The sequence below is a fragment of the Lithobates pipiens genome, unplaced genomic scaffold (genome assembly GCF_037356315.1).
Source record: "Lithobates pipiens isolate NorthernLeopardFrog02 unplaced genomic scaffold, aLitPip1_a1.2 Scaffold_27, whole genome shotgun sequence".
In the NCBI taxonomy this organism is placed as follows: Eukaryota; Metazoa; Chordata; class Amphibia; order Anura; family Ranidae; genus Lithobates; species Lithobates pipiens.
Window position 1 is genome coordinate 77,638,606 of NW_027507788.1, and position 27,656 is coordinate 77,666,261.

General features: G+C 48.3%; 1 protein-coding gene across 4 annotated transcripts in view; it reads left to right on the top strand.

The window, feature by feature from the left end:
• MED25 (mediator complex subunit 25) overlaps positions 1-27,656 on the top strand; it is a 474,735-nt gene that overhangs the window by 379,025 nt on the left and 68,054 nt on the right. The gene's annotated exons all lie outside the window — the stretch shown is intronic.

Genomic DNA, 27,656 nt, shown 5'->3' on the forward strand with positions numbered 1-27,656 from the left:
GACTTGACTCATGGAGTTGCACCCGCCCACTGGCCGTCTCTTTAAAGGGCCATGTACAGGTACGTTGGTTTGCCTGTATGAGCCCTTCTGCTGACTTATATCGGCATGCGGCAGTATGCAAGCGGTGCTTCTTGGGCAGTGCATCACCGAGCCTCTATGGCTCAGATCTGCAAGGCCGCAACTTGGTCTTCAGTCCATACATTTACCAGATTCTGTCAAGTAAATGTAAAAGGTCATGAGGATATCACCTTTGGGCGCAGTGTACTGCAGGCTGCAGTATAAGTCCTTTAGTCTCTTGGTGCCCTATTTTTGTTGTGTCGCCCTCCCTTCAGTTGCCATTGCTATGGGACATCCCACATAGTAACTACTATGGCTCTGTGTCCTGTGATGTACAATAAGAAAAAATAGGATTTTTATAACAGCTTATCTGTAAAATCCTTTTCTTTGAAGTATACTACGGGATACAGAGCCATAGTAATTACTATGTGGTTATAGGCCACCTTCAGGTGATGGACACTGGCACGCCCCAAGACAAAAAGTGCACTCCCTATATAACCCCTCCCACTACTGGGAATACCAGTTTTGTAGCCAAGCAATACACGTGTATACCAAAGAAGGGAGAGACCTCTTTGCCCCATGGTGTACCTCAAAGAAAAGTATTTTACAGGTAAGCTGTTATAAAAATCCTATTTATTCTTTATCCAACAGCTGCGCATTTCACTCCCAAATTTTATGTCAGCCTTCTCTAACTTCCAAACAATATCCAACTTCAAAATAAATTTAGCTAAATCCGAGATCCTAAACATTAATATTCCTAGCTCAGAAGCTGACCAACTGAATCCTCTTTCCCTTCTGCTGGGTACTGAAGAGCATGAAATACCTGAGCATCTATCTCACCCCTAGTCTCCATTCTCTTTTCAAACATAGCTACTGTATATCCCCCTATTGAATAATAATAGTGTGGACCTGTAGAAATGGTCTCGTCTATCCCACTCCTGGTTAGACAAAGTTAATATGATCAAAATTATAATTTTGCCCCGCATACTCTTTATTTTTCAAATGCTACCATTGGGTGTTCCTATAGGGTATTTTTCCTTACTCTAGACCGTGATCTCTCGCTTCATTTGGAGAAACGACCACCTCAGAGTGTCCAGAGAGGTACTTTGTCACTGCAAGTGCTCCGGGGGGTTAACTCTGCAAAACCTTAAAGCGTAATATGCCGTTGAGTACTAGTAATCAAGTATAGCAGATTGGAAATATGCTGCCACCTCCAAGTTATGGGTTCAATTGAAATATGCTTTATGTGATTCAAACGTATCCACTATACCCTGGATACCCCGCTCCTCCAGAGCCCTCTCTCCATATACCTCACCCCTCACCACCTCCTCCCTGGAGGTGTGGGAAATAAAAAAAAATGTTCTTGATCATGCGACTCCCCCTTTGCGCTGCTCCTACACCACAACCACTTTTTACCCAGTTCCATGGATCCGGGATTTAAAACTTGGACACCAGGGGAACCTCTTTTTCTCCATCATATCCTCCGTTCAAGCACCCTCGAGCCACTGTCTGAGATTTTGGGCCCAATACCCATTATATTTATGGACAAATAGAGGTACAACCAGATGCATCCCTGACCTTCCCTCAGCCACTAAGTGGTATACAGGATCTAAATGGAATTTAATCCCTGTTCAACTACAAGGACCCTCCACTACACTGCTTATAACAGCTTTACAAGGCCCTCATTGATCTACAAAGCTCTTCATACTCTATTACAAAAAAGGGATAAAATATTACAACTTGCACATGTCTCCTCACGAACTTCGAGAATGGTGGAAACCAACTACAAATTGCTTACCAGGTGGCACTACACACCATCCAAACTGTTCCCCTCCAGCTCCCCGTTATGTTGGAGGAACTGTGGGAACAAAGCTGCTCGTGCTCATTTGGTGGACTTGCCATCTAATCCGTTCTTTTTGGACCGACATCCTCAACTGATACACCAGATAACAGACATCCACCTTCCTTGTGACCCATGGACAATACTCTTCCATGCCACTCTTGAGCCAATTGGCATGTATAAACGCTCCCTCATCCCTCACCTGCTAAACACAGCCAAGGCCCTCGTACCTGCTCTCTTTGGCCAACCTATAATCCCATCCATGAAGAATTGGCTACAAAAGATAATGAGGTTTGTTTCATGGAAGACCTTACCCACATTGCCAGAGGAAACACTAAACGCCATACCTTAATTTGGACCCCATGGATTGAATTCACATCCACCTCTTGCTACAAAGATATCATATAACAACCCTACAAAGGCGCTCACCCATGTACGTCTAATCAACCATCTAAACCAATGCAAAATCTTTGTATATAGCACTTTGTACACCATTGTTGACTTTGTGTGCTTGATCTCTGAAAGTTAACATGACTACCAGAAACCCACCCTCCCCACCCCTCACCCTTATCCTCAACCCTACCCCTTAACCCCCCCCCGGCATACGACTATGTAAAATCATCGCACATACTCAGGAGTAGCAGAATGTATTTTGGGGTGCTATTTTTGTTATGTACATGCTATGTATTGGAAATATCTTATAAATGGACAACTTTGTGTAAAAAAAAAAAATAAATTCCCCACGTTTTCCGAAAACATGTGGAAAAAAATTAACTGTTCAAAAGACTCATAATGCCTCATAGAATATACATTGGGGTGTTTCCTTTCATCTTGTGAGATGGGGCATCATGAAATTGTATGTGTAATTTTTACTCCTAGAATGCTTGGAGTTGATATATATTGCAAAAAATAAAAAACCCGGCTGTGATTACCACCAAAAGAGAGCTCTATTTGTGATAAAAATTATACAGTTTTTGTTTGAATACAGTGTAGCATGCCCGAGCAACTGTTATTCAAAGTGTGAGAGCTCTGAAAGCTGAAAATTGGTCTGGGCGGGAAGATGTACAAGTGCCATATATTGAAGTGGTTAATTTTGATAAATGTAAAGTTATACACTTGGGGCCTAAGAATATGCATGCATATTCTTAGCGCCTACATACTAGGGGGAGTACAACTGAGGGAATCCATGGTGGAGAAGGATCTGGGGGTTTTGGTAGCTTAATAATAGCATGGAATGCCAAACTGTGGTTTCCAAATCGAGCAAAGTCATTTATTAAGAGAGGTATGGACTTCAGAGAGAGAATTTTGCCCCTGTACAAATCATTAGTAAGACCTCATTTGGAATATGCAGTTTTGGGCACCAGTTCTCAAAAATGTTATCAGGGAACTGGAGAAAGTGCAGAGAAGAGCAACCAAACTGATAAGCGGCATGGAGGACCTCCGCTATGAGGAAAGATGACAGAAACTGAATTTTTTCTCTCTTGAGAAGAGGAGTTTAAGGGGGGAGATGATCAACATGTACAAATACATAAGGGAGTCCATATAGTGAACTTGGTGGTGGTGTTCACGTTGAAGTCATCACAAATGACAAGGGGGCACTCCTTACATCTAGAGGAAAAGAGGTTTCATCTCCAAATACGGAAAGGTTTCTTCACAGTAAGAGCTGTGAAATTGTGGAAAAGACTCCCTCCAGAGGTGGTTCTGGCCAGCTCAATAGATTGCTTTATAAAAGACCTGGATTATTTCCTAAACGTACACAGTATAAAAGGGTACTAAGAATTGCAGGATAAAGTTGATATCCGATTGCCTCTCTGGGAATTGTTTCTTCCTTGCTGTAAGCAAATTAGATCATGCTTTTCTGGGGTTTTTGGCCTTCCTCTGGGTCAACTGTGGGTATAGGATTTTGTATATGAGATTGTATTATTAAAAAAAAAATACAATTTTATTGGTTGAACTGGATCGGGGGTCTGAAACTAGCAGTCCTCCAGTTGTTGCAAAACTACAAGTCCCATGAGGCATTGCAAGGCTGACAGTTACAAGCATCACTCCCACAGGCAGAGGCGTAATGGGACTTGTAGTTTCGCAACAGCTGGAGGACCGCCAGTTTGAGACCCCTGAACTAGATGGACTTGCGGTTTTTTCAACCTTACTATGTAGCTGTGAAATGTTCTTTCCGCTTATGGTGCCAACAGTGCTCAATGGAACATTTAGAAATATCCGAGAATAATTACACTACCACAACATTTCAAGGCACCTCACCACAATTGAAGAGTTTGGAAAAGTGTAGGAAGGGGGATTTTTGTGGTGCCACTAACAAACAAAAAAAAATGTCTTCAATAAAAATAATTCTTAATATCAAAGATATAAAAAAGAGAAAACAAGTTGACTCTTTGGGTACAGAAATATACATATAAAATCAAAATATTACAATTATACCTATAGGGCTAAATGTAGCTATAAAGTGTCTGTTTGACTCTACATGTTTCGCTATATGCTTCTTCAGGAGAGGCAAGGCAAATATTTACTACTAAAAAGAACATGTACAAATAAGACATACAAATATAAGACAAAACTGAATCAAAAAATATCAGCACTAATAAAACCATATGCAAAAAAAGAGCATCAGAGTACTTTATTAATATGGGAATCAAAATCCAGAACCAAATACAATGGACCCTATTTAAATAATCTCAGGCTTGATGATTCTCACAGAGGGATAGAGGTGCAATGGCAATAGGGAACTTGCCCAACATATACGAGTTTGTCAGACTCCTGTGATATAGAAGGAGAAGGCAGACAGGAGACCGTCAAAACCCAATAATAGACATTGCAGAATGAGCACCAAAAAGGGTGGTAAAATTCCTATAAGATATATATGATACAACGATAAGGGAAAAATAAATTCATCCTCCTGTGTTACTATGCAATCAAAGAATAAAAAAAACATAGACAAGAAGAGAGTTAAAAAAAATAATAAAAGGGGGGGGGTTGATGAAAAAAGAAGATGATGGGCGAGAGGGAAAGAACAAAAAGGAAAGGGAGAAAAAGGGGAAGGGGGGTTAAGAAAAGAAGAAAGGAGAACTAGAGCGAAAGAAGGGAAAGAGAGGAGAAAAGGGGGAGGGAAGGAAGAGGGCAGGAGGGGTGAGAATGAGGTGTAATGGTGAGGAGTGTGAGATGAGGGATTAGATGGTGATAGGGGAGGGAGGGCAAGGAAGGAATAGGAAACAAAAGAGAAAAGAGAAAAAATTAGTAGGAAAATTAATGGTGGGTTACCCTAAATTACTAGCTGCGGATAATTCCAAGGTGTAAATAACATCATACCATACACACACACACACACACACACACACACACACACACACACACATATAATGTGTGTGTGTGTATACATATAGTGATGAGGGATAATTCCCAGCAAACAGCTGGCCAGTCAGAGGAAACCGAACAGCTCAAATAATGCTGCCTGGGCTCACCAAGGCGAAAGAGCCAATCTGTTAATAGAACAGCATATGTTCAATATAGGACCATAGCTAAATTCAAAGGAGAAGATGTGCAAAGATCTAAAAGGAGACTCTCAGTTAACTCACCAAAGAAACACCAGAGAAGACTGCATCCCTCCTTTCGATAACAGGAGCTGTGGTGAAAATACCAATAGCTCTGTTATATAGGGGCTCATCCCAATCAGCCGGCATCTGACGTCACCAGTGGACTATGTGGACGTGGGAAGGACTTTTGTGCATGCGTGAACACCGCACCGGCAGGCGCGCGGAGTCTCTGGCCGTGATCATAGCAAATCTGTCAATAAAGGGACCGACCAAGAGATGGAAACTAACTCCCAGATCAGGCGCTTGATGAAATAGAATGTGAAATGGATGCATGGGCAAACAATGGACGGCCCAAATAGACCTGAACAGGCCTAATAACACCCATTGGCAAACCATGCAGGAGTATTTAACGAAGGAACCCAAGGATAAGGGAGATCCACTCATTCCAGTGATGGTATAGCAAGAGATTGAAATGTGACTCAAGGATATGTCTCACTCCATCTTAGAAAGATAGAGGAGATACTCAAGACACAGAACATTATTGACAGATACTTATAGGAAAGGTTTAAAGCTGATAGCTTCATTGAATATATTTGGTATTGGATATTTGGTTGCAGATAGCTGCTAAATCCATCTGGCCTCAATTTGTAATAGCTTTTTGTCTATGTCTCCACCTCTCTCGTGTGGGGAGAATATGAGCTGGAGCAAAAAAATGTACCATTGATAAATCAAAACCATGGTGTAATCCACTATGTCTACTGATAAAGGTTTCCATACTTTAAAGCAGAGTTTTGCTTAAAAAAAATTAAGTCAGCAGCTACAAATACTGCAGCTGCTGACTTTTAATAATCGGACACTTACCTGTCCCAGGGTCCAGCAATGTGGAGGATCAAGGCCCCGCTCGTCTCCCCCTCCGCTCGGCTGCACTGGCATTTTAACTGTGGGCACCTGGCTGTGGCTTCACAGCCGGGGACCCACTGCACATGTGCGAGGCGCACCGCGACTGGCAGCGCAATCATCTGGGACCTGTCACGTATCACAGATGATTGCCTAGAGCAGGGGTCGTGGCCCTTCTGCAGCCGGGCTGCGGGTGCGGGCAGCCAGCAAGAGACATTCGGTTGCCGGCATGAGAGAGCTGGGTTGATAGAAGTTAGTGGGCGGACAAGCAGAGATGATATCCTCTCTCTCTGCCCCCGCATTATTGCTCTTCCGCCTCACAGCCAATGTTCTATCTCAGTGTTGGAGGTGCGTCGGGGAGCAGAGAGATGACATCATCTCTCATTGCCTGTCCTGCATCACCGCTCTCCTGTGGCTTCTCGCTGTGAGAAAACTGATTGCTTGTTCAGCGGCGCAGATTCCCCACTCCCTGGACAGCTAATCAGGAATGGCTGAGTGACAGCCAAAGCAGTCCCAGATCCTCCCTCTGCCAGGTGAGACCCGCTGTAGCATGAGGGAGACACCCCGCTACATCCAGAGGGGAGATCCCACTGAGATGTGACAGGTGAGCTGTGTGTGTGGGAGTACAGGTAGGGAGTGCTGGGACTTGGTTCACCCCCTCAGCTGTCTGCCTAACATACCACAAGGGCACTCCGCATCTAGTGACAGGCAACGTGGCAGGTGGCGTGGCAAGGGACATTCCACATCTGGTGACAGGCAAGGTGGCAAGTTACACACTCAGGGCTCCCAATGATTCTACATTATTCTGCATTATGGTGAGTTAAACTATTTAATTTATTACTACAATGTAATCTAAATAATGCGCTTCAATCACCCTGACACCATATCAAGCATGATTGAAGCGCTAACACCTGCCATTACCCGCGAAAAATCATGACCCCCCCCCCCTCCCGGTCCTTGGCACAATTTTATTCCAAGCAGCCAGTCCCCGGTGCCAAAAAGGTTGGGGACCACTGGCTTAAAGGGAGGGGGGAGAGGTGATCTCCCTTCCTGTGCCGAGGGAAGTGACGTCAGGAGCCCAGGCGTTGAAGGAGGCAGATTTCGAGGGACCACATGGCAACAGGCATAAAAGGGTAAGTAAAAAAAAAAAAAAATTCTCCAGTCTTCTTCCAGGACGGCACACCTGAGAGAGGACCTGTACCTCTCTGCCTCGAACCTGCTCTTGGGAGAAGTAGGCCTGCCGTCCTGGAATATTTCCCAGAAAACCCGCTACCCGCAAGTGTAACTGGTAATTTTCTCTTATATTCACCGACTGACACAGCTCCTCTCTTGGCCATTGGGCTTTCTCTTATATTCACTGACCGACACAGCTCCTCTCTGTAACAAAATGGGTTGTTAGCCCTATCACTGAAGATTACTAGGCAAAGTTGTAATACAACACTTCAGAACTTTTAGTTCCGCCCTGGGGGCGGTCCCTAGGCTACAATCCCCACAGTCTGCCCTAGCAGCCTCAGTTTTATTTTGCCTAGTGAAGGAGATACACCTGGGAACCCTGCGTGCCCATAGGTCCGTGTTTTTTTGATGCAGAAGCTTGGCTTTTTGCGCAGGATGAATGATCCTGTGATCTTCTATCAACAGCCGGCTGGGTGACAGGCTGGTTTACTTATCCTTGTAGTCTCTCCAGTCCGGCCATCGAGCGTGTGCAGGTCGCAGCTACAGCTCGGCAGGCCACGACATACCTCAGCTCCAAAGGTGGTCGGTGAGCTTTATGCTCCGGGGCATACATATGACCGTGCTACTGATGTCTGCATCACAGTATGCCGAGGCCAGTAGACTTCCCTGTATTGATCAGGAGTTTGCTACAATGGAATGTCTCCCAGCTCTTCAGGACTGGTAAGTGCAGCTCTCCCTGTCTCGGCAGAATTGAGCAGCTGGGCATTTCCTGGGAGGTCGATTCAGGGGGCCCCCTCACCCCCCCTCTTTTCTCTCCCCTGTCCCTAACGCTCCTCCTTTGCCCCCCTCACGGAGGGTGGGCTGTGCATGGATACTGAGCAGTGTGTGTGTGCCCTGGGCTCTCACCTGGGTTCTGGCTGGGCTGGGGTGCCTGGGTCCTGAGTGCTTATTCTCGGAGGGTGCCTGTGAGGTTTGCCCCTGTGTTGGTGCAGTGCTGTGTCTGCCACATTTTCTTTCTGCCTCTCGTGGCGCCTGGCTGGCGTCCATTTTCAGTGTGGGCAAGGGACAGCATGCTTCTGGGCTTCAAGCGGCCATTTTCCTGGTGATTCCCTATTCAGAACACTCGCGGACATTTTCTGGAAGCCGGACCACGTTTTTTGTGCTTTAGCAGCAGCTCCTGTGCCCTCAGCTTCCTGTTTTGTCATCAGAGAGCGCTGGGAGGCTTTCTGTGTAATCTGGACACGTGTTTCAGATCACTCAACGATCGTTTACCGATCGTGCTGAGGGACTGCCACCGACAGTTTTGGTCCCTCTGCATCTGGCAGTGCTAGGGATCTACAGGCACTGCTGTAAAACAGTGCAGCACTCCTCAGGGCGGTGAGCCCGGCGGGTTCGAACCCCTAAGTTGGTGGCAGCAAGAAGGGTGGGACTGTCACTGTCCTAAGTCCCCTTCGGGTGGCAGACAGGATAGGGTCAGCATGGCTTCAGAAACTGGTGTTTCCTCCCCTGGAATCCAGGCAATTGCAACCGGGTCACCTGCAGACTGCGTGGTCCCTATAGACACCCTAACGGCGGTCCTCAATTCGTTTGTCGCCAAGATTGAGGCGGTACGGGGCAAGAAAGGTGCTAAAAAGCGGCCCCTGCCCCTTCCCCCCCCCCATCCTCTGGGGAGAGCTCTGATGCAGACTCGGGTCCTGCTGAGGCCGGTGACCCCTGCTCTGTCTTGTCAGATGATGCTGACCAGGACCGTTCGGCAGTGAGGATAAGTCCCTGTCCGGGTTCGTATGCGACAAAGCGCTTGTTGGAGCACTTATCACAGCTGTGCGTTATATCCTGAAGCTTCAGGAGCCAGCGGATCCATCTGCTGATATACCGGTCCCTTTTGTGTCCCGTAAACCAGCGCCATCACCTAAGGTATTCCCGTATCTGACTTATTTTGACAAGTTCATTTACAAGGAATGGGGTCGCCCGCAACGGACCTTTTCGGTCCCCAAATACATGGCGGTACGTTACCCCTTTGAGGAAAGCCTTCTCAAGAAATGGTCGGCTACTCCGGTCGTGGACCCCCCAGTATCCAGGTTAAATAAAGTAACCACGATCCCGGTTGAGGGGACTCCTGCATTCAAGGATCCCATGGACAGGAAGGCCGAGGCGGTGGCTCGTTCCTTGTTTACGGTTGTGGGGTTAGCCGTGCGACCTGTACTGGCATCCGCACTGGTGTCGCAGACACTGACTGAGTGGGCAAAGCTTTTGCACCGTGAATTGGGAGAGCAACAGGCCCCCCCTGTCTGCGTGGAACTAGCAGACTAACTAGTGCAAGGCCTTAAGTACCTCTGTGACGCGGCCCTGGATACTCTCCCTCTGCTAAAATGCTGGTCTGCTGACCAGGCATCCGAAAAAGCCCTGACGGATCTTCCTTTCCTTGGCGACCGGCTCTTTGGAGCCTCGTTAGATGACATTATTAAAAATGCCACTGGTGGTAAGAGTACACTACTCCCACAGGCCAGGAAAGCTAAGGAGCCATGCTGTATGCAAGGGCCCTCTTTTTCCACTCACACCCGGATTTTTTCGTCCACCCGGAGCTTCAACGAAACGTCTCCAACCCGACAGGACGCCCACAGACTGTCAAAAACGTCCCTGGAACCGCAAGCCTAACAAGCCTGCGAATAAAAGTGCTACTGCATGAAGGTTTGCCCCCACCCATGTCTTGGGTGGGGGGTTGCCTTCGGGAGTTTGCAGCCTGGTGGTCCTCCCGGTTATCTGACCAATGGGTCTGCGATCTGATTTACACAGGCTACAAGATAGTTTCTCTCTTGGCCGCCAAACAGATTCTTCCCCTCCAGCATACCCGTATCCTCGGTTCGCCGGGAGGCCCTGTTGGCGGCGTTAAGGGATTTGCTGAATCGCGGGGTGATTGTACCAGTTCCGGAATCTGAACGCTTCCAGGGATTCTACTCAAATCTGTGGTTCCCAAGAAGGAAGGGGTACGTCCGATCTTGGACTTGAAAGCCCTCAATCACTTTGTAAAAATGCAGAGGTTCAGAATGGAATCGGTTTGCTCGGTAGTCGCTGCACTCCATCAAGGGAACTCCCTGGCATCCTTAGACATCCAGGATGTGTACCTGCACACACCCATATGCCTTCGGCATCAAAAATGTCTGCGTTTTGCAGTCGGGGAAGCCCATTAACAGTTTGTGGCTCTTCCCTTTGGTCTGGCATCAGCCAGCCCTAGTCTTTACCAAAGTCCTGGCTCCAGTATTGGTGTTGCTGAGACAACGTAGGAGCGCGATCGTGGGCTACCTAGACGATCTCCTCCTGAGAGCATCTTCCGCCTCAGAATTAGAGGAGGATGTGGCGATCACCATGCAGACCCTGCAAGAATTTGGATGGCTGCTGAACCTAAAGAAGTCAGTGATTGTACCAACCCAGCGTCAGGAGTACCTAGGTTTGCTGTTGGACTCCAGGTAAGCGAGAGTTTTTCTCCCTTCAGGCAAATTGCAGACTCTCAGATCCGTGGTCAAACTACTGATGAACCGCAAGTGGTCGTCGCTTCGGTTTTGCATGCGAGTACTGGGACTCATTGTAGCCTCCTTCGAGGCAGTACCCTCCACCCAGTTCCACACCAGAGTGCTGCAGAATGAGATCTTGTTAAAATGGGACAAATCTCAGTTGTCCTTGGATGGACAGATCCAGGTGAGCCAGCCAGTCAGGGACTCTCTGATCTGGTGGTTGAGGTCCCAGGAGATTCAGTCAAGAAAATCGTTCCTTCCTCTGAAATGGACAGTGATCACTACGGACGCCAGTCTATCTGGATTGGGTGGAGTGACAGGGGTTCAGTCGGCTCAGGGCCTCTGGTCGATGAAAGAATCAGAGTTGCCAATCAATCTGCTCGAATTGAGAGCGATCAGGCTGTGTCTCCACACATGGTCAGTGAGTCTTCAAGGGCGTCTGATCAGGATACAGTCGGACAACGCCACGGCTGTGGCATACGTAAATCACCAAGGGGTAACAAGAAGCTCAGCCGCTGCTCGGAAGGTTGCTCACATACTTTGGTGGGCAGAGCGAAACGTACCGGCCCTGTCGGCCATTTACATCCCGGGAGTGGAGAACTGGCAGGCGGACTATCTTGAGTCGACAGATGCTGGACTCAGGAGAATGGGCATTGCATCCGGAGACATTCAGGCTGCTGTGCCCTATAGTGGGGAACACCAGATGTGGATCTACTGGCCTCCCGTCTCAATCGGAAGGTGCCAAGATTCGTGTCCAGGACAAGAGATCTGTGGGCAGACGCGTCAGACGCGCTGGTGGCTCCGTGGGATCAGTACCAGCTGATCTACGCCTTTCCTCCACTGAAACAGTTTCCACGTCTGCTTCGCAGAGTGGAAGCCGAGAGGGGATCCCAGTAATACTGGTTGCCCCAGATTGGCCTCAGCGTCCTTGGTACGCAGACCTGGTGTGTCTGGTGGCAGACGCTCCCTGGCGACTGCCGTTGCACGAGGACCTCCTAGCTCAAGGTCCAATTTTCCATCCAGCTTTACCATCGCTGGCTTTAACAGCATGGCTATTGAAAGCCAGGTGTTGAGGAACCGGGTCTGTCAGACTCAGTGATTCCAACTATGTTGAGGGCACGGAAATCTTCTTCTCGGAAGATATGCCATCGTAACTGGAAGGCCTACATCTCTATGTGTGAGGAGAAAGGATGGCATTCGTGATCCTTTTCCATATCCAGGATCCTGCTGTTTCTCCAGCAGGTAGTGGACCAGAGATTGGTATTAAGCACCATCAAAGGGCAAATCTCAGCCTTAGCTGTCTTTTTTCAACGACCCCTGGCATCGCACTCCTTAGTGAGTACCTTCATTCAGGGGGTACGACACGTAGTCCCTCCGGTGCGTCCACTGTTACCTACATGGAATTTGAACCTGATGTTGTCGGCGCTTCAGAAACCGCCGTTTGAGAATATCAGGGATATTCCCTTTTGACTCTTTCCCAGAAAGTGGTCTTTCTAGTGGCCATCACATCGGCCAGGAGGGTTTCGGAACTGTCTTGCCTTGTCTTGCAAGTCGCCCTATCTGGTTATCCACAGGGATGAGGTGGTGTTGCATCCGCAACCATCCTTTCTACCAAAGGTGGTCTCGGCTTTTCATATCAATGAGGACATTGTATTACCATCGCTGTGTCCTATGCCAAAGCACCCCAAGGAGGTGGCCCTTCACGCTCTGGACGTGGTTAGGGCCCTGAAGGTGTATTTGACTGCCACGGCTCCCTTTCGGAAGTCATACTCACTGTTTGTTTCAGTAGCTGGTTCAAAGAAGGGCGGTCTCGTCGGCCACCATTTCCAGGTGAATCAGACAGATTGTAGTACAAGCCTATGCCTTAAAGGGGCAAGTGCCCCCCTTTCCGGCCACGGCCCACCTCACAAGGGCAATTGGAACATCTTGGGCCTTTCGACACCAAGCGTCAGTCGCTCAGGTGTGTAAGGCGGCGACCTGGTCATCTGTCCATACGTTTACCAAGTTCTACCAGGTAGACGTCGGTGCATCGGCGGATGCCTGTTTTGGCCGCAAAGTTTTGCAGGCGGCCGTGTAGTTGCAATTGAATATGCAATCAATATCTTTCCTGATTTTTCGAAAAAAACTCAGTATTGTTATGTTAATGCACTGTTGCATCACTTCCGCAGTTGGTTGCGCTCTTGGGGATCACTCCTGTTGAGGATACCTGGTTATGGTGGTGGTTTTTCCACTTTTTTTTTTTTTTTTTTGCTTGGGGACATCCGATTTTGTTACAGAGAGGAGCTATGTCGGTCGGTGAATATAAGAGAAAATAGGATTTTTTGTACTCACCGTAAAAAAATTATTTTCTCTGTAATTCACAGACCGACACAGCACCCGTCCCTCCTTTTTTCTCTTTACGTTATACTGCCTGTTGACGTACGGAGGTTGCTAGGGCAGACTGTGGGGATTGTAGCCTAGGGACCGCCCCCAAGGCGGAGCTAAAAGTTCTGAATTGTTGTATTACAACTTTGCCTGGTAATCTCCAGTGATAGGGCTAACAACCCATTTTGTTACAGAGAGGAGCTGTGTCGGTTGGGGAATTACAGAGAAAGGGATTTTACGGTGAGTACAAAAAATCCTATTTTTATGCCACCTTTAGGAGAAGACTAGGCATTACATGTTATGGAAAACACAGAACTTTTTAGTTCCGCCCAAGGGGCACTCCCTTAGGCAACAACACCCCAGCCGGCCATGCAGCCATCAGTTTTATTTTGCCTAGAGAAGGCCCGAGGAACCCTGACGGGCCCATATGTCCGTGGTTTTTCTGCAGAAGCTTTGCTTTTTGCGCAAGATGAAAGATCCTGTGATCTGCTATCAACATCCGGCTGGGTGACAGGCTGGATACTCTTATCCTTGTAGTCTCCCCAGCCCAGCCAGTGAGCGTGTGCAGGTCACAGCTACGCACTAGGCTGGCCACGACATACCTCAGCTCCAGAGGTGGTCGGTGAGCTTTTATGCTCCTGGGCGCACATATGACCGGCTACAGTATGCCGAGGCCAGCAGCCATGCCGTACTGATCGGAGAGGGGGTCTGTGATGGAATGTCTCCCAGCTCTTAAGGACTGGTAAGTACCGCTCTCCCTGCCTCGGTGGGGCTGAGCAGCTGGGTATTCCCTGGGAGGTCGATTTTGGGGTCCCTTACCTCCCTCTCTTCTCTCCCTATCTTCCCTCCCCCCCTCCCTGTGGGGGATGCTGCGTGTGGCTGCTTAGCGGTGTGTGTGTGTGTGTGTGTCATGTGCAGGGGCCCTCCGGGGGGGCTCTCACCTGTGGGGGGGCTGCACTGGCTGGCTGTGTCCTGAGTGGTGTTTTTCATGTCCCTGGGGGGGGGGGTGCCTGTGATCTCTACAGCGCTGATCACCACCATTTTCTAGCTCTGTCCCTCATGGTTTTTTCAGTGTTAGCAGCCATTTTAGGTATTGGCAAGGGAAAGCATGCTCGCCTGTGTCTCGGCTGCCATTTTCCCTGTGGTTTGTTCCTTATACTGGACACCGGCGGCCATTTTCTCAAAGCCTGAGCACGTTTTTCAGAATTCTCTAGAGGACAGCATGTGTTCCTGTAATCCGGCGGCCATTTTCCCAGTGCTTTATGTCCTTATGCTGGACGCTGGGTGGCCATTTTCTTTGAGCCTGAGCACATTGCAGAGTGGTTTCAGTGCCATTAGCAGCAGCTTTGAATGACACAGAGCGGATTCCTCTGCACCTAGGAGCTGACAGAACACGGGCCCTACTTGCTGGACAGCGCAGAACCTGTCAGGGTGGTGAGTCCTATGCGAAAGAGGCCCTCAGCCAGCAGCAGTAAGCAGGGTGGGACCATCACTGGCCTAAGTGCCCTTCAGGTGGCAGACAGGGTAGGGTCAGCATGGCTTCAGAAACTGGTGTTTCTTCCAACGAAATCCAGGCAGTTGCAACCAGTTTGCCTGCGGAATGCGCAGTGCCCCTGGATGCTTTGTCGGTGGTCCTCAATTCATTCGTTGCCAAGATTTCCTACGGCTACAAGATAGAGTTCCTCTCTTGGCCGCAAAACAGTTTCTTCCCCTCCAGCATACCTGTTCTCCTGACTCGCTGGGAGACCCTCTTGGGGCCAGTAAGGGACCTGCTGAATCGCGGGGTGATTGTACCTGTTCCGGAATCGGAACGTTTCCAGGGGTTCTACTCAAACTTGTTTGTTGTTCCCAAGAAGGAAGGAGTATGTCCAATCTTGGATCTAAAGGCCCTCAATGACTTTGTGAAAGTGCAGAGGTTCAGTTCGCTCAGTAGTCGCTGCGCTCCATCAAGGGGACTCCCTGGCATCCTTAGACATCCAGGATGCGTACCTGCACATACCCATATGCCTCCGGCATCAAAAGTTTCTGTGATTTGCAGTCGGGGAAGCCCACTACCAGTTTGTGGCTCTCCCGTTTGATTTGGCATCAGCCCCCCGAGTCTTTACCAAGGTATTGGCTCCAGTTTTGGCGTTGCTACAGCAATGCGGGGATGCGATTGTGGGTTACCTAGACGATCTCCTCCTGAGAGCTTCTTCCGCCTCAGAGTTAGAGGAGGATCTGGCAATCGCCATGCAGACCCTGCAAGAATTTGGGTGGCTGTTGAACCTAAAAAAGTCAGTGATAGTACCGACTCAGTGTTTGGAGTAGCTAGGCTTGCTGCTGGACTCCAGGGAAGCTAGAGTTTTTCTCCCTTCAGACAAGCTGCATACTCTCAGAGACGCAGTAAAACTGCTGATGAACCGCAAGTGGTCATTGCTTCGCTTCTGCATGCGAGTCCCGGGACTCATGGTGGCCTCCTTCGAGGCAGTACCATACTCCCGGTTCCACACCAGCAGAGTCCTGCAGCAGGAGATTTTGTTCAAGGGGTGCGACATGTAATTCCTCAGGTGTGTCCACCGTTGCCACCATGGAATCTGAATCTGGTGTTATTGGTGCTTCAAAAACCACCATTTGAAAATATCAGAGAGATTCCCCTGTTGACCCTTTCCTAGAAAGTGGTCTTTCTAGTGGCCATCACATCGGCCAGGAGGGTTTCGGAACTGGCGGCCTTGCCCTTCAAGTCGCCCTATCTGGTTATGCACAAGGATAAGGTGGTGTTGCGTCTGCAACAGTCTGTTACCATCTCTGTGTCCTAAGCCGACACATCCTAAGGAGGTGGCCCTTCACACTCTGGACGTGGTTCGGGCTCTGCAGGTGTATTTGTCTGCCACAGCTCCCTTTTGGAAGTCAGACTCACTGTTTGTTTCGGTGGCTGGTCCAAAGAAAGGCATGGCGGTCTCGTCGGCCACCATTTTCAGGTGGATCAGACAGATTGTAGTACAGGCCTACGCCTTGGAGGAGCAGGTGCCCCCCTTTCTGGTCACGGCACACTCCACAAGGGCAATCGGGACGTCTTGGGCCTTCCGGCATCAAGCGTCTGTCGCTCAAGTGTGTAAAGTGGTGACCTTGGTCATCTGTCCACATGTTTACAAAGTTCTTCAAGGTAGATGTCAGTGCATCGGCTGATGCCTGTTTTGGCCACAAAGTTTTGCAGGCGGCTGTATAGTTGCAATTGCATATGCAATTTTCCTTTTTTCCTATTTCTTTGGGTAAAAACGCAGTACCTTTAAGTTAATGCACTGTTGCATTCGTTAGCGTAGTTTTTGGTGCGGTTTGAGGGGAGTGCCTCTGTTGAGGAGCACCCTGGTTTTTGTAGTGGTTTTTACCACACACTATCGTTTTGTGGGTAAAGTTATACTAGTTCCCACTTGCCATGGTGGATGAAGTTTTTATGCTGTTTTCCCACCCCTCGTTTTGGCACTGCTTGGGGACATCCCAATGGCTAAGAGAGGAGCTGTGTCAGTCGGTATATATAAGAGAAAATAGGATTTTTTTGTACTCACCGTAAAATCCTTTTCTCTGTAATTCACTGACTGACACAGCACCCGCCCCTCCTGTTTTTCTTTACGTTATACTGCTTGTTGACATACTGATGGCTGCATGGCAGGCTAGGGGGTTGTTACCGAAGGGACTGCCCCTTGGGCGGAACTAAAAAGTTCTGTGCTTTCCATAACATGTAATGCCTAGTCTTCTCCTAAAGGTGGCTTAACGACCCAATAGCTAAGAGAGGAGCTGTGTCAGTCGGTGAATTACAGAGAAAAGGATTTTACGGTGAGTACAAAAAATCAAATTTTTTTTCCCTTTTTTCATGGAACTCCACTTTAAACCTTTCCTATAAGTATCTGTCAATAATGTCCTGTGTCTTGAGTATCTCCTCCTCTTTCGAACATCTTCTGATCCTACTTATCTTAATTTTCCCATTAACTGGTCATTGTTTATATTGAATTTGTGCTTCTGTAATAATATTTTTGTATTGCATGCATGGCCACTGGTTTCATTCTCACCAAGGGTTATTAATGTTTTGGTTCTTACTAATAATGTCGTTTTGGGTATTCTGGCAGACATCTGGGAAGGACTTTAGCTACATATCTGGACATCGTACAGATGCGTATGGTATCCCCCCTCGCGGGTCAGCCTGTCTATCATGGATGGCAAATCTCCCACACTTGGTGGGCACCAGCATTTTTGGACTATACTTGGGCCCCCCCCCCTTTTTTTTCATTTGAGATGGAGTGGGATATATTCCCGAGTCCCATTTCCATCTCTTGCTTTACCATCACTGGAATGAGTGGGCCTCTCTCACCCTTGGGTTCCTTCGTTAGGTACGCCTGTGGGGTTTGTCAGTGGGTGTTATTAGGCCTATTCAGGCCTATTTGGGCCATCCATCGTTTTCTAATGCACCCCATTGCACATTCTATTCATCTATTACCTAATCTGGGAGTTAGTTTCTGTCTCTTGCTCTGTCTGCCTATTGACAGATTTTCAAAGATGGTGGCCGGAGATTTGGCGTGCCTGCGTCTGATGTTGTGATGTATGCGGATAATGGTCCTTCCCACGTCCGGTGACATCAGCGCCGGCTGATCAGGATGAGCCCCTATATAATGTAGTGGAAAAATTCCCTTGGGCTTTGTAAGCCAATCCATAGTGCCCCAAAATTTTACACTTCCAGTGTCTAAATGCACACACAGCACAAAACTCAAAATTCCTTTGTGGTTAAAAGCACGTTTGTATCAAGCTCTTTGGTACAAAGAATAGGATATTTCAGTAGCTCCAGGTAGAATCAGGAACGATGCTGCTTCAAGCTGGAATCTCAAGCGTCTGTCCCGGAGCACAGACCTTTGGGCTTTTTGATCATCGGAAACAAAGGATTGACAGACAGGAAGTGATTGGCCACAATAGCCAATCACTTCCTTAATACAAAATGACATCACAGGAAATGACCAACAGTAAAGGGGAGGGCACTCACAGGAGGGAAAGTGGGAGGAAGTGCACACACTGGTTCTTACAAGCTTGAGACAATCTGTGGGGCATTGCTACTGCTGTTGTCAATATGCGGTACAAGTACACCGACAAGGCAGATATCAATGTCCTCTTATAAAAACAGATATGTATCCAAAAAGGGATAGCGTAGTCCGCATGATGCAGATGTAATAGGTTTCTCTCATTATGCGGAATTTGCTTCTCTAATGTGCATAGTCATTTGAAGGCAAGAAGCCCAGCGCATTGCGCTTGGTACCTACAAACATACACAGAGAACACGTCTCAAATCCCAAGAGAAGGTTTTTTTCATACTGATGGTTTTTACCGCTGGTCTCGATTCAACCCAAGTGCACTCTGCTAGAGCGCTCCTCGAATAAATCAGACACAGGGAGACAGATGACAATCTGTAAAACACACATCCTAGAATAAAATGTCCACATAAATTTTATATAATAAAATTTCCACAACAATAACAGCTATTGGTGTTTTCACCACAGCTCCTGTTGTCGACAAGAGGGCCGCAGTCATAATTTCTCTGTTTTTTCTTTGGTGAGTTACCTGTGAGTCTCCTCTCATGTTGAGGCTCATATACTCATGTCTTTGCTCATCTTATCATTTGAATTGAACTATGGTTCTATATTGAACATGCTGTTCTATTTACAGATCAGCTCTTTCACCTCGGTGAGCCTGTATATATCCAGGCAGCATTATTTGAGCTGTTCGGGGTTCCCTGACTGGCCAGCTGTTTGCTGGGAATTGTCCCTCATCAATAATCAATCTCTACCGCCGAGCCCTGCTGAGACCCCTTCTGGAGCTGGCCAGCAATACCCCCGTTTTGAGCACTGTTGCTCTGGTTAATGTTTGGGGTCATGGAATGCACCACAGGACTACCTACTACCAACAGGGGAGAGAGTATCTGAAGACTCATTCACAGGAGAGACATCCCGCTGTGAGGAGGCAGGTCAACCATCAATGGTTAGTTATAGCGATAACTCTATAATCTTATGTGCAAAGCTATACTGTTAAACAGGGGAGGTGGTCCGAAGCTCAGCGGGATCCTGTAACGCACAGGGACGTCACCCCACTGGGGATCTGGGATTTTCTGGTCTGTTGGCTGTCATGCCTCATGCAATACTGAGGCGGGTTCCTATCTTCTTCCCTCCTCGGAGGTGGACCCTGCTGGAGACATTGGGTACTGCCCTGGACCCCATCGGGGGTCAGAGGGTTATGTCCTCCTTTGCCCTTCTGCCATTGACACCGACTGGTGAGACGGGGGTGGGAGGAGCGGCAGGAGGAGTAGGGGGAAACAATGTGCTTACGAAATGCCTTACTGAATATTGTCTGTCTGCTTTGTGCAGGTATCTCAGTTATGCTGATTTAAGTTTTATTCTTTATTTTTGTAATAATACTATTTGATCTCTCATGGCGAATCTGCTTTTATGGTTCCATTATTTGATGCCGGGGTGGGAGGACAACCCGGGCTCCCATTAGCCTTTTAGTGCCCACCCATGCTCCACTTAGGCCTTGTGAGCACCCATTTGTGGGTTGCACACATCTCAAGTTATTAGCGTAATTACTTAGTTCCTATCCCTATTTCCACCCCTCTCCTATCCTCCCCCCGGACACTAATAGTCGGGTGTGAACCTAAAGTCCTCTGCCGACACTCATACCCCCTCCCCACATTGACCTGACCCTTCCCCCCCCCCCATCTCACCTATTTGTATCCCTTAGGGGCAGGGCTTGACAAATCCCAGGTGCCAGGTCGCCGTTGTGACTAGAAATTGTGCCCTAGTGCCTGGGTTTTGTCACTGACAGGTGCCTCTGTTGCTCTGTGTCTGGTGCCTCCAGACACATAGCACTGTCTGGTAGTCGGGATGGAGCAGGAACAGAGCGGCTCAGCAGCCGCTGACGTCCTCTTCCCTTCTCCACACACTGTTGGCAGTGCAGCGCCGCATTGTGTGAAACTGTGCGTAGAGAGGAGCTGTCAAAATTGAGGCTGAATGTCGGGGTGGGCGTGGCCCGGGGTGGGCGGGACCCGGCTTTCCAACACCAGCCAATGGGATGGGATCTGGGCGGGCCGATACGTGTATGTGGCCCCTCCCCTTTAAGCATCCCAATCATTGGCTGGATAGGTGTCGGGTTCCGCCCACCCCTGACATCATGCTGAATTTGTCAGCTCCTCAATCTCCATACAGTTTCACACAGTGCAGCACTGCAGGGAGCATACAGTTACACTATCGGCTGTGAAACCTGCCGATGCCAGTGCCACCTGCCATTGCCAGTTAGTGCCACCTGCCAATGCCATCCAGTGCCACCTTCCAGTGAAAGTTAGTGCCACGTGCCACCTGCCAGTGCAATCCAATGCCATCTGCCAGTGCCAGTTAGTGCCACCTGCCAGTGCAATCCAGTGCCACTTGCCAATCAGTGCCAACCTGTGTCACCTGCCAGTGCCACATGCCATTACCACCTGCCAGTTCCAATGCCACCTGCCAATGCCAGTTAGTGCCACCTGCCAATGCCAGTACAATCCAGTGCCACCGGCCAATGCCTGTTAGTGCCATCTGCCAGTGCCACCGCCAACCAGTGCAGTCCAGTGCCACTTGCCAATCAGTGGCAACCTGTGCCACGTGCCAACCATTACCACCGGCCAGTGCAATCCAGTGCCACCTGCCAATGCCATCTGCCAGTGCCAAGCAGTGCTACCTGCCAGTGCCATCCAGTGCCACCTACCAGTGCAATCCAGTGCCACCTGCCAATGACAGTGCCACCTGCCTATGCCATCTGTCAGTGCCACGTGCCATCCAGTGCCCCCTGCCAGTGCCACCTGCCAATGCCAGTTAGTGCCACCTGCCAGTGCCACCTGCCAAGCAGTGCCACCTGCCAGTGCCAATCAGTACTATCCAGTGCAACCTGCCAGTGCAAATCCAGTGCCACCTGCCAGTGCCACTTGCCAGTTAGTGCCACCTGCCAGTGTCAATCAGTGCCATCCAGTGCAATCCAGTGCCAGGTAGTGCCACCTGCCAGTGCAATCCAGTGCCACTTGCCAGTCTGTGCCACTCATTGCCACCTGCCAGTGCAATCCAGTGCCACTTGCCAATGCCAGTTAGTGCAACCTGCCAATGCCATCTGCCAGTGCCACCTGCTAGTTAGTGCCAACTGCCAGTGCCAAGTAGTGCTACCTGCCAGTGCCATCCAGTGCCACCTGCCAGTGCCGCCTGCCAATGCCAGTTAGTGCCGCCTGCCAATGCTGCCCATCAGTGCCACCTGCCAGTGCTGCCCATCAGTGCCACCTGCCAGTTCCCATTAGTGGCACCTCAGTGCTGCCTATTGGTGCCCATCAGTTCCACCTGTCAGTGCCCATCAGTTCTAACCTCAATGCCGCTGCATCAGTGACCATTAGTGCAGCTTATCAAAGCACATCAGTGAAGGAGAAAAAAAAACTTATAACAAAACAAAAGTTGATTTTTAAAAAAAATAATTAAATATTGCCTTTTTCTCTTGGCATCAGGCATGAGCAATTCTTATTGTCCAATGCCCCAGACATGCAGTTCTGGCCACTGGGCAGAGGATTTAAATAACTGGTTCCTAACTTTTTCAGCTGACTCCTAGATTCTAAGCAAAGTTGTCAAGCCCTGCCCTAGGGAGTAGTCCCATGGACATTGCTTTCCTCCCCCTCCCCCTTCCCCTTTCCACCTCCCCCCCCCTCTCGGAGACATGGTGGTGAGTTCCATCACAGTGACTTCCCTTAACGCTAAGGGATTAAATACCCCTGAGAAGAGACGGATGCTTTTACATGATCTTAAGAAATCACATACAGTTGTGGCCTTTATCTAAGAGACACACTTTAAAAATGATAGACTACCATTTCTGCAAAACAAGTTCTTCCCGCAGGATTACCACTCCACTAACCCTACATCAAAACTGGAAACCCCCTTGATTTGGATCTCGGGCAAATTACCCTGGCGGCTCCAGGAGGTGATGTCTGACCTGGATGGACAATACATATTCCTAAAAGGTCAAATAGGGGAGATTGGGCTTACATTGGCAAACCTATACGCTCCCAATGAGCACCAAGAAAAATTTCTTAGACAAACTCTATCCAGGCTGATGGCATTCAGGGAAGGTCAACTTATACTAGGGGGAGATATTAATATCCCACTGATGACCTCGTCGGACACCTCTTCAGGTAGCTCGTCGGTGCCCCCCGCTTGCAGGAAACGCTGAAATGCCCAACTACACAATTTGTGGCGACTTGAACACGCAGATGAAAGGGATTACACTTTCTTCTGCTCCCCACACAACCTCTACTCGAGGATAGGCCTCTTCCTTATACTCCATGACCAACTACATAGTGAACTCATCCTCAATAGGTCAAATAACATGGTCAGACCATGCTCCTAAATCCCTTACATACGCCCTATGCGAGAGGCCCTCGCCCAGATCTCTATTCTGGCGTCTGAATGAGAGTCTCCTCCAGATGCCAGAGGTCTTGGCGGATGTATCCAAGGGACTTGACTTGTACTTTCGAGAAAACGACACCCGGGATTGCAATCCCGGAGTGCTATGGGAAGCTCACAAGTATGTTATACGAGGTATCCTCATCAAACATGGATCAACCATTAAAAAGAAAAACAAACTTCTGTCCAACTTACTCTCCCAGTTAGCCTCAGCAGAGGCTCAACATAAACACACCCCCACGCCAACTCTTGAGAGGAAACTGAGGACTCTCCGAACCCAGATAACAGACCTCCTACATTACAGAGCAAAGGCAACCTTACAATTTTGCCGTAGGTTGTCTTATGAGTCCGGAGACAAATGCGGGAAAATGCTGACTAAGTCGGTCAAAGAGGTTAAATCCACTTCCTACATTCCACAGATAACATGCCCAGACGGCCAGAAGGTCACAACACCGACACAGATCTCCAAAGAATTCCATGATTTTTACTCCAGTTTCTACAATCTGCTTAGCTCCCCAATTGACCAACCAATGGTTGACAAATATATCGTAGATTCCAAAATTCCGACACTCCCTGAGGAAACGCGGGACTTCCTAGAGGAACCAATCACCCTAGAAGAACTCCAGAGAGTTGTGGGCTCTTTGAAGTCGGGCAAAGTCCCAGGCCCCGATGGTTTTACTGCCCAATATTACAAAGCTCTCCTATCCATCTTAGTCCCACGCATGGTCACATTTTTTAATGCATTGGGATCAGGTTCAGAATTTCCCAGAGACACCTTGAGAGCCCATATTTCCCTGATCCACAAGGAAGGGAAAGACCCAGGCTTATGCGGCAGTTACTGTATAGATCTTCTTGCAAATCATTGCCAATAGGCTTACACGCAGTCTCCAGGACTTAATACATCTTGACCAGGTTGGGTTCATACCTAATAGGGAGGCTAAAGACAACACCATCAACGTTATAAATCTCATCCGGGTAGCGGCCACTACTAAGACCCCCTGCGTATTCATGAGCGCTGATGCAGAGAAGGCATTTGAAAGAGTGAATTGGAACTATATGTTCTCTATCCTTTGCCACATTGCCCTGGGGAACAAGATGATGGGGTGGATAGGTAGCATGTACTCTAACCCTTCGGCTCAGGTGAAGGCGAATGGTGTGCTTTCGGAAGCTTTTTCTATTGGAAATGGTATGAGGCAGGGATGTCCGCTATCCCCACTCCTTTTTGCCATTTCATTAGAGCCATTCCTTTCCACTATCAGGTTGAACCCAGATATAACGGGGCTTAAAGTAGGCAGCTCTCATTACAAAATCTCAGCGTACGCGGACGACCTACTATTCTCGCTGATGAACCCCATCGTATCCTTGCCAATCCTCCTTTGTGAATTCAGGGTATATGGAGTTATCTCCCACCTTAAGATTAATAGATTCATTTCTCTAAGTCGGCTACTATGGGTATAGCCATTCCCCCTCACATACAACTCATTCTATAAGCCAACTTTAGTTTCAAATGGACAGATACAGCACTAACATACTTAGGCACCCAGCTCCCCCCCCCCCCCCCCCCCAATATTTCTAGGACATTCGGTCCCAACTCCCCCCCCTCCTGACCAAGACCTGCCTGCACTCTTCTTGAGAGATGGCATCCAGGCTTTCATTCCTGGTTCGGTAGGTGTAACCTTATCAAAATGTGCATACTTCTCAAATTCATCTACCTTTTCCAAGCCCTGCCTATTCAGATACCACCCTCGTTTTTCAAGCAGGTGAGGGCCTTCTTTACTAGATTTGTATGGGCGCATAAAAAACCCAGGCTTCTCTCACAACTGACGCTTTCCAAACATTACGGCGGACTAGCGCTACCTGATATCTGTCAATACTACTTAGCCTCCCACCTGGGCCGTATACTTGGCTGGTGACGAAACTGAGACTTACAAACTCTGGATACTGGTTGAACAGGCTCAGACTCGCATCCCCCCTAAAAGGGGCTCTGTGGTGCTTTGACAATCTGCCTTCTGAATTGAAATCGCACCCCCTGTTGGGTGTCACCCTAAGGCAAAGTCATATGGCCACCAAACATACCTTCCTTACATCCAAGCGCTCTCCACTGTTTCCAATACTTGGCAACCCTTCCTTTGAACCGGGATTACAATTTACAGAATAAACTCACTTAGAGAGTCAGGACATGACCACGCAGCCAAATTTGTTACAGATGGGAAGTGGCCATCCATTTCGGAACTGACTGAGCAGACAGGAGTCTTTCGGCTCCCTTTCTGGAAGGCGGTACGACTCCACCACTTTCTCCATTCGCTGCCGGGCCCGCAAGACTTTACTCGTCAGCAAACAACATTTGAAGACCTCTGTTCAGATACAGGCCCCCTAACCCACATATTATCCCAAACATATACCTTGCTCAATACTCCAAAAGAACAATTACCTTGCTTAGCCAAATGGGAGAGAGACCTGGGATGCAAGTTCTCCATGGCACAAACACAGCGTATCATCTCCACAAAAGTTCAGGAGACAAATTTTAAGCTACTTACATGCTGTTACATGACACCCTCCAAGTTACAGAGGTGCTTTCCCTCTTCCTCGGATAGGTGCTTTAGCTGTGCCGAGGAGAAGGGAACTCTCCTTCACATCTTTTGGTCCTGTCCCAGATTAAAAACAGTTTTGGGGAGAGGTACGTCACATATCCCAGAAGTTCACAGAATACAACATCCCAGACGCGGCATTCTTCCTTCTACACCAATCAAAGATCCCAACTAACACATATAGGAAATCACTGCTGAGGCATCTGTTCAATGCGGCCAAGGCATGCATCCCCCTCCTTTGGAAACAACCCCCCCCCCCTGTCCACAACACATTGGCTGAGGAAGGTGGAGGAGGTGAAGCAATTTGAGGTCCTGATCCTCATGGCACAACACAAACAAGAAGCCCACAAGAAAACTTGGGACATTTATAATGCCTTTATTTTCTCTAACGAGGGACAGCACCTTCTGAGACCATGATGAGTCCCACCCCCCGCCCCCCTGGTCCACTTAATAAACGTTGACTGCCACCATGTCTCTGTCCTTCCTCTCCCCCTTCCTGCCCCCCCTTCTTTCCTTCTCCCCTTTCCCTTCTGTCCCTCTCCTTCCCTTCTCCTCCCTACCCCCCTTATTTCTATCCTCCTGGTAACCCTTGACCCCCTACCCTCCTAGGGAAAATTGGAAAATCGGAGCGGTGAACCCCACAATTGTATTCCTCCAAGTGAATACCGTGTTTTTACAGAGATGCACTTGATTTCAGAGAACCGCTAACCTAATGCTTTCTGTCTGCAGCTATACTGTACAATGTATTATATGTCCTTCCCCCGTGATATGCTGTTGTAACCTTGGTGTTTTACGTATTTCTGTTTGTAATGCGGGGCCTCCGTCGCCTTGTTTGGAGTTTAATAAAAATTATATTTGAAAAAAAAAAGTAATCCACAGACAGAGAGATGACAGTAGTCGGAACAGGATGGAATATGTGGAAAGGAAAATGGAGGCATTTACTCTGGCACACAATGAGCTAGTGGATGTCCACTTTGATCTAGAAGCCGAGATCAAAACCATGCACCTCAAAATGGCGGATATCGAGGACAAGATCACGCAGGAATAACGTCAAATTTGGGGATTCCCAAATCCATTAAAGCGGCTGACTTGCGCTCCTACCTACGGAAGCTTATGACCCCTGCTCTCCCATCTCTGGGGCCTGCTGATGTTATCATAGACAGAGCCTATAGACTGCCTAAACTGTCATACCTACCTGAAACCCCCCCCGAAATGTAATGGCCAGAATCCATTTCTTCCATGTAAAGGACCGACTGATGCGCTACTCAAGACAACACCCTGCGCTCCCCGACCCCTTTGCAGGAATCGCATTATGCACCGAGTTGTCACAAGCTACCATGGCAGCGAGGCACATCTTGGTGCCCATTACAAAAATCCTGCGAAACCATAAAATCTTATACAAGTGGGGTTTCCTGGCCAAACTACTGGTAGAAATGCACAACGAGTCGCACTCCATCACCTCACTGGAAAGAGGCATGGAACGCCTCCAGAAATGGCGCCTACTCCCTATGAATGGCAACCCTGCAGAACCTGAACCCTTCCTAGAACAGCATCAAAACCACCACCAAAACAGGAGGGGGTAGATAAAGCTCCACCGCAAGAGCTGCACAGCTTACATACAAGTGTTACTGCCCTCATCAGGGTGCCTTAAACCTGAACGCCTTTCTGGTTTGCCACACGTTTCTGTGACACCTAAGATATTGCCTGTTGTTCGACGGATACAATTTCTGTTCTATCCCCACTTTCATATACGTGATGTATCCCGTATTCTGTTCACTACAACAGTTGAATCCTACAATTTTCTAATTCCTTACTATACATAGTAGGTGAGGTTGAAAAAAGACAGGTCCATCAAGTCCAACCTAGGTGTGTGATTATATGTCAGTATTACATTGTATATCCCTGTATGTTGCGGTTGTTCAGGTGCTTATCTAATAGTTTCTTGAAACCATCAATGCCTCCCGTTTAGACCAATGCCTGTGAAGGGAATTCCACATCCTTGCCACTCTTACAGTAAAGAACCCTATACGTAGTTTAAGGTTAAACCTCTTTTCTTCTAATTTTAACAAGTGGCCAAAAGTCTTGTTAAACTCCCTTTTGCAGAAAAGTTTTATCCCTATTGTGGGGTCACCAGTATGGTATTTGTATATTGAAATCATATCCCCTCTCAAGCGTCTCTTCTCCAGAGAGAATAAGTTCAGTGCTCG